The 9,462-nt window shown below is 37.5% G+C and overlaps 2 long non-coding RNA genes across 2 annotated transcripts; both read right to left on the bottom strand.

Moving 5' to 3' along the window:
• Nucleotides 1-4,511: 4,511 nt before the first annotated feature.
• LOC126381672 (uncharacterized) lies at nt 4,512-5,368 on the bottom strand. Its single transcript, XR_007568916.1, has 3 exons — nt 5,246-5,368; nt 5,030-5,156; nt 4,512-4,663 (listed from the first exon to the last, which is right to left on the bottom strand). It is a non-coding gene; the product is annotated as an uncharacterized LOC126381672 (long non-coding RNA).
• A 119-nt stretch (nt 5,369-5,487) lies between these two features.
• LOC126381673 (uncharacterized) lies at nt 5,488-6,492 on the bottom strand. The gene is made up of 4 exons (XR_007568917.1): nt 6,139-6,492; nt 5,917-6,051; nt 5,704-5,830; nt 5,488-5,619 (listed from the first exon to the last, which is right to left on the bottom strand). It is a non-coding gene; the product is annotated as an uncharacterized LOC126381673 (long non-coding RNA).
• Nucleotides 6,493-9,462: the final 2,970 nt, after the last annotated feature.

Genomic DNA, 9,462 nt, shown 5'->3' with positions numbered 1-9,462 from the left:
GGAAAAACGAAAATTTTGTATGGCGGCCATCTTGTTTTTTCGCCATTTTGGTTTTTTTTTCACCGGTGATTAAATTTGACCAAGATTTAAATATGTTTCGCGAAAGAAAAATTGCTCCAAGTTTTATAGTTTTCCAAGATCTGGAAGTTTTCCCATACTCATCGGAAGATCTTGATCACACCCCCCATACATCATTTTTACCCCCCGACGCTCCTTCTGGGAGAACAACCCTGTCAGTGAGTCAGTCAGTCAGTCAGTACATGGGTTTGTAGCTATATATAATATAACTAGATGTCGCGTGGTTCGCTCGCAGCAAGCTGCTCGCGTGTCTTGTTTTCCCGCCATTTTTTTACCGCGATAGAATTTGACCAAGACTTGAATAGGTCTCGTGAAATCAAAAAAGTTCTAGGTGCTATAGTTTTGCCAGGCCGTAGGGTGACCCCTGATGCGAAGCAGTTTTCCAATATGACGTTCCGATCACACCCCAATACATCATTTTTACTTCTGAGACATTTTCTGGAAAAACAAAAATTTGTGTGGCGGCCATCTTGTTTTTCGGCCATTTTGTTTTTTTTCACTGGCGATAAAATTTGACCAAGACTTTAATAGGCTTCGTGAAAACAAAAAAGTTCCAGGGGCGATAGTTTCGCCAGGCCGTATGATGTCTCCCTGATGCGGAGCAGCTATCGAAAACCCAGACGTATTTTCATACTCGACATGACGTTTCAATCACATTTCTATACATAATTTTTTCCTCCGAGGCATTTTCAGGAAAAACTAAAAATTTGTATGGCAGCCATCTTGATTTTCCGCCATTTTGATTTTTTTTCACCGGCAGTAAAATTTGACCAAGGTTTAAATACGTTGTGCGAAGAAAGAATTGTTCCATGTGCGATAGTTTTGCCAGGCCGTAGGATGTATCTCTGATGCGGAGCAGTTTTCCAAGATTGAGAACATTTTCCGTACTCGACAAGACACTCCGATTACATTCCCACACATCATTTTTACACCCGAGGCATTTTTTAAAAAAACAAAATTTTGTATGGCGGCCATCTTGTTTTTCCGCCATTTTGTTATTTTTTCACCCACAATAAAATTTGACCAAGATTTAAATAGGTTTTGCGAAAAAAGAATCGTTCCAGGTGCGATAGTTGCGCCAGTCCGTAGGGTCTCTCCCTGATGCGGAGCAGTTTTCCAAGATCTGGAAGTTTTCTCATACTCATCGGAAGATCTTGATCACACCCCCCATACATCATTTTTACCCCCCGGCGCTCCTTCTGGGAGAACAACCCTGTCAGTGAGTCAGTGAGTGAGTCAGTCAGTCAGTCAGTCAGTACATGGGTTTGTAGCTATATATAATATAACTAGATGTCGCGTGGTTCGCTCGCAGCAAGCTGCTCGCGTGTCTTGTATTAGTTCGAAGCTTTGTATGGCGGCCATCTTGTTTTTCCGCCATTTTTTTTTTACATCTAGAATTTGACCAAGATTTAAATAGGTCTCGTGAAATCAAAAAAGTTCTAGGTGCTATAGTTTTGCCAGGCCGTAGGGTGTCTCCCTGATGCGGAGCAGTTTTCCAAGATGACGTTCCGATCACACCCCTATACATCATTTTTACACCCGAGACATTTTCTGGAAAAACAAAAATGTATATGGCGGCCATCTTGTTTTTCGGCCATTTTGTTTTTTTTTTTTACCGCGATAGAATTTGACCAAGATTAAAATAGATCTCGTGGAATCAGAAAAGTTCTAGGTGCTATAGTTTTGCCAGGCCGTAGGGTGTCTCCCTGATGCGGAGCAGTTTTCCAAGATGACGTTCCGATCACACCCCAATACATCATTTTTACCTCTGAGACATTTTCGGGAAAAACGAAAATTTTGTATGGCGGCCATCTTGTTTTTCCGCCATTTTGGTTTTTTTTCACCGGGGATTGAATTTGACCAAGACTTAAATAGGTTTCGTGAAAAAAATATTGCTCTCGGTTTTATAGTTTTGCCAGGCCGTAGGGTGTCTCCCTGATGCGGAGCAGTTTTTGAAGATCAAGAAGCATTTACATACTCAACATGACCTTCCGATTACGCCCCCATACATTGTTTTTGCCCCCGAGACATTTTCTGGAAAAATAAAATATTGTATGGCGGCCATCTTGTTTTTCCGCCATTTTGTTTCTTTTTCACCGGCGATTGGATTTGACCAAGATTTAAATAGGTTGTGTGAAATAAGATTTGTTCCAGGTGCGATAGTTTTCCCAGGCCGTAGGGTGCTGCCCTGATGCGGAGCAGTTTTTGAAGGTCGGGAAATATTTCTATACTCAACATCACATTTTGATCACATCCCTCTTACATCATATTCACCCCTGAGGCATTTTCGAGGAAAACGAAAATTTTGTATGGCGGCCATCTTGATTTTCCGCCATTTTGATTTTTTTTCACCGGCGATAAAATTTGACCAAGGTTTAATTACGTTGTGCGAAAAAAAACTTGTTCCAGATGTGATAGTTTCGCCAGGCCGTAGGGTGTCTCCCTGATGCGGAGCAGCTATCGGAAACCCAGACATATTTTCATACTCGACATGACGGTCCGATCATATTCCTATACATCATTTTCACCCTCGAGGCATTTTCAGGAAAAACGAAAATTTTGTATGGCGGCCATCTTGTTTTTCCGCCATTTTGGTTTTTTTTCACCAGGGATTGGATTTGACCAAGATTTAAATATGTTTCGCGAAAGAAAAATTGCTCCAGGTTTTATAGTTTTGCCAGGCCGTAGGGTGTCTCCCTGATGCGGAGCAGTTTTCCAAGATCTGGAAGTTTTCCCATACTCACCGGGAGTTCCCGATCACACCCCCCATACATCATTTTTACCTCCGAGACATTTTCTGGGAAAACAATTTTTTGTATGGCGGCCATCTTGTTTTTCCGCCATTTTGATTTTTTTTTCACCGACAATAGAATTTGACCAAGATTTAAGTAGGTTTTGTGAAAAAAGAATCGTTCCAGGTGCGATAGTTTCGCCAGGCCGTAGGGTGTCTCCCTGATGCGGAGCAGTTTTCCAAGATCTGGAAGTTTTCCCATACTCATCGGAAGATTTGGATCACATCCCCCATACATCATTTTCACCCCCCGACACTCCTTCTGGGAGAACAATTATGTCAGTGAGTGAGTGAGTGAGTCAGTCAGTCAGTCAGTGGGTTTGCAGCTATATATAATATAATAATAATAATATAATATATAGTATAATAATAATAACTAGATGTCGCGTGGTTCGCTCGCAGCAAGCTGCTCGCGTGTCTTGTTTTCCCGCCATTTTTTTACCGCGATAAAATTTGACCAAGACTAAAATAGGTCTTGTGAAATCAAAAAAAATCTAGGTGCTATAGTTTTGCCAGGCCGTAGGGTGTCTCCCTGATGCGGAGCAGTTTTCCAAGATGACGTTCCGATCATCAATTTTACCTCTGAGACATTTTCTGTAAAAACAAAAATTTGTATGGCGGCCATCTTGTTTTTCGGCCATTTTGATTTTTTTTTACCGGCGATAAATTTTGAGCAAGATTTTATTAGGTTTGGTGAAAAAAGAATCGTTCCAGGTGCGATAGTTTTCTCAGGCCGTAGGGTGCCGCCCTGATGAGGAGCAGTTTTTGAAGGTCGGGAAGTATTTCCATACTCAATATGACATTTTGATCTCATCCCTCTTACATCACATTCACCCCGAGGCATTTTCGAGAAAAACGAAAATTTTGTATGGCGGCCATCTTGTTTTCCGCCATTTTGATTTTTTTTACTGCCAATTGAATTTGACCAAGGTTTAAATATGTCTTATGAAAACCAAAAAGTTCTAGGTGCTATAGTTTTGCCAGGGTGTCTCCCTGATGCGGAGCAGTTTCTGAAGATCAAGAAAAATTTACATACTCAACATGACCGTCCAATTACGCTCCCATACACAGTTTTTACCGCCGAGACATTTTCTGGAAAAACGAAATTTTGTATGGCGGCCATCTTGTTTTTCCGCCATTTGATTTTTTTTCACCGACAATAGAATTTGACCAAGAATTAAATAGGTTTTGCGAAAAAGAAATTGATCCAGGTATAATAGTTGTGCCAGACGGTAGGGTGTCTCCCTGATGCGGAGCAGTTTTCCAAGATCTGGAAGTTTTCCCATACTCACCGGAACATCTTGATCACACCTCCCATACATCATTTTTACCCCCCGGCGCTCCTTCTGGGAGAACAACCCTGTCAGTGAGTCAGTCAGTCAGTCAGTCAGTACATGGGTTTGTAGCTTTATATAATATAATAATAATAAAATAATAATAACTAGATGGTGCTAAGTGCGCTCGCTGCTAAAGCAGCTTCGCGGGCGTTGTATGTGGATTGACGTTTTCGTATAGTTTGTTTCGCATCACAGATTTGTAATAACTATTAAGACAGACACAAAAAGAAATAAAAAAAATGTGTAGGATATTGTTGGTTTATTTTATGTTATCAAAAAATAAAAATATAACATTATATTCTCTCTCTCTCTCCCTTGCATTGTTCCCATATGGTGGTGGGGTCTTTTTTCCGAGTCTTTTCCTTCCACTTCGCTCTGTTGGATGTATCGTCTGCGGAAACATTTCAGGAACAAAGATCTTCTTTGATGACATCTGCTTCTTTGCCTTCTGTATTTCCTGTTAAAAATAAAATAATATTAATTTATTTATAATAACGTATATTTATAATAACGTATAGATATAATATCCTTTTCTTAGTCGATAGCGATACGTTTTTGCCAAAGTGGTCGTGCTCGTCATGTAACGTACCTAGATTCTTGTCACTATTGATTGCTGGCTGTCACACTGCTGCATTCATTGAAGAAGCTACCGACATCAGGCTTGGTTGATATAATACTATTGTATTAATAATCTCCTACGCAGTTTTTTGCCTTCTGCATTTCTTATAAATAAAATATATATTAAATATTATATATCATTTCTTTTCCTTGGTCGATAGCGATACGTCTTTGCCAAAATAGTCGTGGTCGTCATGTAACGTACCTCGATATATTGTAACTTTTGATTGCTGGCTGTCACACTGCTGCGTGCATTGAAGGACTTCAGGCTTGGTCGATTTTATTCTATTGCAATCATAATCTCCTACACAGTTTATTACACTCTGCATTTCCTGTGAATAAAATATATATTACATTTTTTTTTCCTTAGTCTATAGCGATACATTTATGCCAAAGTGGTCGTGATCGTCATGTAACATACCTCGACATCTTGTTACTTTTGATTGCTGGCTGTCACACTGCTGCATTCTTTGAATGAGCGGCCAACATCAGGCTTGGTTTATATAATACTATTGTATTAATGATCTCCTACGCAGTTTTTTGCCACCTGCATTTCCTGTAAATAAAATATATAATTAAATATTATAATATGTAATTTATTTTCCTTAGTCGATAGCAATACGTTTTTGCCAAAATAGTTGTGGTCATCATGTAACGTACCTCGATATCTTGTTACTTTTGATTGCTGGCTGTCACACTGCTGCATTCATTGAAGGAGCTGGCAACATCAGGTTTGGTTTATATAATACTTTTGTATTAATGATCTCCTACGCAGTTTTTTGCCTTCTGCATTTCCTGTAAAAAAAATATATAATTTATTTTCCTTAGTCGATAGCGATACGTTTTTGCCAAAATAGTCGTGGTCGTCATGAAACGTACCACGATATCTTGTAACTTTTGATTGTTGGCTGTCACACTGCTGCATTCATTGAAGGGGCTGCTGACTGGTCGATTTTATTCTATTGCAATCATGAACTCCTACACAGTTTATTGCCATCTGCATTTCCTGTAAATAAAATATATATATATTTTTTTCCTTAGTCTATAGCGATACGTTTTTGCCAAAATAGTCGTGGTCGTCATGAAACGTACCTCGATATCTTGTAACTTTTGATTGCTGGCTGTCACACTGCTGCATTCATTGAAGGGGCTGCTGACTTCAGGCTTGGTCGATTTTATTCTATTGCAATCAAGAACTCCTACACAGTTTATTGCCATCTGCATTTCCTGTAAATAAAATATATATTAATTTTTTTTCCTTAGTCTATAGCGATACGTTTTTGCCAAAGTAGTCGTGATCGTCATTTAACGTACCTCGATATCTTGTTACTTTTGATTGCTAGCTGTCACACTGCTGCATTCATTGAAATAGCGGCCAACATCAGGCTTGGTAGTACTATTGTATTAAAATCTCCTACGCAGTTTTTAGCATTGTGCATTTCCTGTTAAAAAAAAATAATGTTAATTTATATATATTAACTTTTATTTATAAATATATACATATATATATTAGGTGATTTCCAAACTACCCAGGAGGTACACCCAGTAGCTCGCTTTTTTTCATGTGGTTCCCCCGCTAATCGAGGCCGCATCCACCTACTTATATGAGAAGTAGGTTCTATCTAATGAGTTAGCAATAGTCATTCAATAAGCAGAGAAATGTGAAAGAAAAAGCAATTTTTAGCTAAGGAATTAAAAATAAAAAGCAATTTTCAGCAATTGGCATGCAATAAGCAAAGCAATTACTCAGTAATTGTCAAATGTAAGCGAGTTGTATAATTTAAAGATATTATTGACAATAACAAACACGTACCGAGTTTGTTAATACTTACATTGAGTTATCATCGCTAAGTTGACCAAATTATTAGTACAGGTTATCACATTCACTAAATGAAAATATGTGTTTTTTTCAATTGTTACAATGCTTGCATGACCTAACCAACCGTTGGTGTTATGGACGCCAATCTTCAAGAGACAAGTGGACGGGTGTGAGGAAAACTGGCAAGATGAACACGTCGGTGTGGGTGCGACTGGTGCACGGGAGAGAAGTGGAGCTAGTTGGCAGATGGAATTAGGCATCACTCTCTTGCTTCAGTTAAGTTCCACTCAGATCAGGTGGGTTGTCGCATGGATGAACATCGCATGGGTTGGAGTAATTCGGAGTAGAACTGTCCATGTTGTTCCCTTCATCGTAGGCACTTCAGTGGACTGTGGATCGATCAACAATAGTTACGTGAGTTGGCTGTCAAACCGATATGACGTGCCAGCCGAATCTAGCGACCAGGTATGCAGGGGATGGAGGTATCCTGTGGAGTAATCATATCAGCAAAGGTGAAAATGTCGATTGGGAGTGAAATGGAGGGAGAAGGAGAGCTGCAGTCAGCGGTCAAGATCTTGCTGTAGATAGACTACATGCTCAGTTTACGTGTAGTTGTAACTGTTCGAAGTTAATTGAAAACGATCGATATGCAAATTCCTGTTTAATGAAACAAATAATAAATGAACAGGCAGGTGCTTTTTCGGTATTTAAACGCTAAGACCGTTGTTTGTTTATTGATTAGCAGTGGTATGATGAATTCTTGGATACTGATGAATGCTAATAAGCTAAGTATTTAAAACAAAATCACATTCAGAAGCACTAAAAACACATTAAATTAAAGAAAGAAATAATACCGTATGAAATATAATATAATATAAAGGATGAAAAGAAGAAATGCAAAGAACACAATTTAGCGTGACATGGCTCTAACCAGATCCACTGGAAAACATAAAACAATATAAAACCTAAGTTTTTGTTTAGCTCATACACGATATTATGTTTTTTGAGGAACCGTGTCATGCGAAACAGTGTTCTATTGAAAAGTATTGTAAGAAGAAATGCAAAAAACACCATTTAGCGTGACATAGCTCTAACCAGATACACTGGAAAACATAAAACCATGTAAAACCCTAAATTTTAGTTTAGCTCATACACGATATTATGTTTTTTGAGGAACCGTCTCATGCGAAACAGTGTTCTATTGGAAAGTATTGTAAGAAGAAATGCAAAGAACACCATTTAGCGTGACAAAGCTCTAACCAGATCCACTGGAAAACATAAAATCATATAAAACCTAAGTTTTAGTTTAGCTCATACACGATATTATGTTTTTTGAGGAACCGTCTCATGCGAAACAGTGTTCTATTGAAAAGTATTGTAAGAAGAAATGCAAAGAACACAATTTAGCGTGACATAGCTCTAACCAGATCCACTGGAAAACATAAAACCATGTAAACCCCTAAATTTTAGTTTAGCTCATACACGATATTATGTTTTTTGAGGAACCGTCTCATGCGAAACAGTGTTCTATTGAAAAGTATTGTAAGAAGAAATGCAAAGAACGCCATTTAGCGTGACATAGCTCTAACCAGATCCACTGGAAAACATAAAACCATGTAAAACCTAAGTTTTAGTTTAGCTCATACACGATATTATGTTTTTTGAGGAACCGTGTCATGCGAAACAGTGTTCTATTGAAAAGTATTGCAAGAAGAAATACAGAAAACACCATTTAGCATGACATGGCTCTAACCAGATCCACTGGAAAACATAAAACCATATAAAACCTAAGTTTTAGTTTAGCTCATACACGATATTATGTTTTTTGAGGAACCGTCTCATGCGAAACAGTGTTCTATTGAAAAGTATTGCAAGAAGAAATGCAAAGAACACCATTTAGCGTGACATAGCTCTAACCAGATCCACTGGAAAATATAAAACCATATAAAATCTAAGTTTTTGTTTAGCTCATACACGATATTATGTTTTTTGAGGAACCGTCTCATGCGAAACAGTGTTCTATTGAAAAGTATTGTAAGAAGAAATGCAAAGAACACCATTTAGCGTGACATAGCTCTAACCAGATCCACTGGAAAACATAAAACCATATAAAACCTAAGTTTTAGTTTAGCTCATACACGATATTATGTTTTTTGAGGAACCGTCTCATGCGAAACAGTGTTCTATTGAAAAGTATTGTAAGAAGAAATGCAAAGAACACAATTTAGCGTGACATAGCTCTAACCAGATCCACTGGAAAACATAAAACCATGTAATCCCTAAGTTTTTATTCTGCACTTACTATGTATATTATATTATATATTATTGTATGTATATTCACGGTAAGTTGGATTTACTGTAGGTGTATGCAAATTAATAACAAGCATATTTGTTTGTTATTTACGTCATTATAAGTAAATATATATATTATAATAAATAACGAATGTAGACTTTAAAAAAACTATTATCTTAAAATATTACGTAGGTAGTTTGTTGGTTATGACTGTACACATATGAATTAAACTATTTGCAGTTACTTTCATTTCTAATAACATTTGGTGTATTTGGTATCATTTAAAACTAAACAATTTTACCAGAATATATAAAATATGACTCGCTTTCTATTTTTTAACTAATGGTGTTTTCTTTTACCTTTCAATTTTTACGTATTTTTTTTTTTGTTTTAGCCATATTTTATTTGAAAATTTGAATATCAAAGTTTCACGTTGTTAGGTAGTGCTTTCTTCTCCAATTGTTGTTTTTCCAAGTAGCAGGTATTTTCTAGCAATTTCACTTTATTTAGCCTGTATACATGTATT

This window comes from Pectinophora gossypiella, unplaced genomic scaffold, assembly GCF_024362695.1.
Source record: "Pectinophora gossypiella unplaced genomic scaffold, ilPecGoss1.1 Pgos_79, whole genome shotgun sequence".
NCBI classification, from domain to species: Eukaryota; Metazoa; Arthropoda; class Insecta; order Lepidoptera; family Gelechiidae; genus Pectinophora; species Pectinophora gossypiella.
This window is presented reverse-complemented; position numbering and strand designations above follow the sequence as displayed.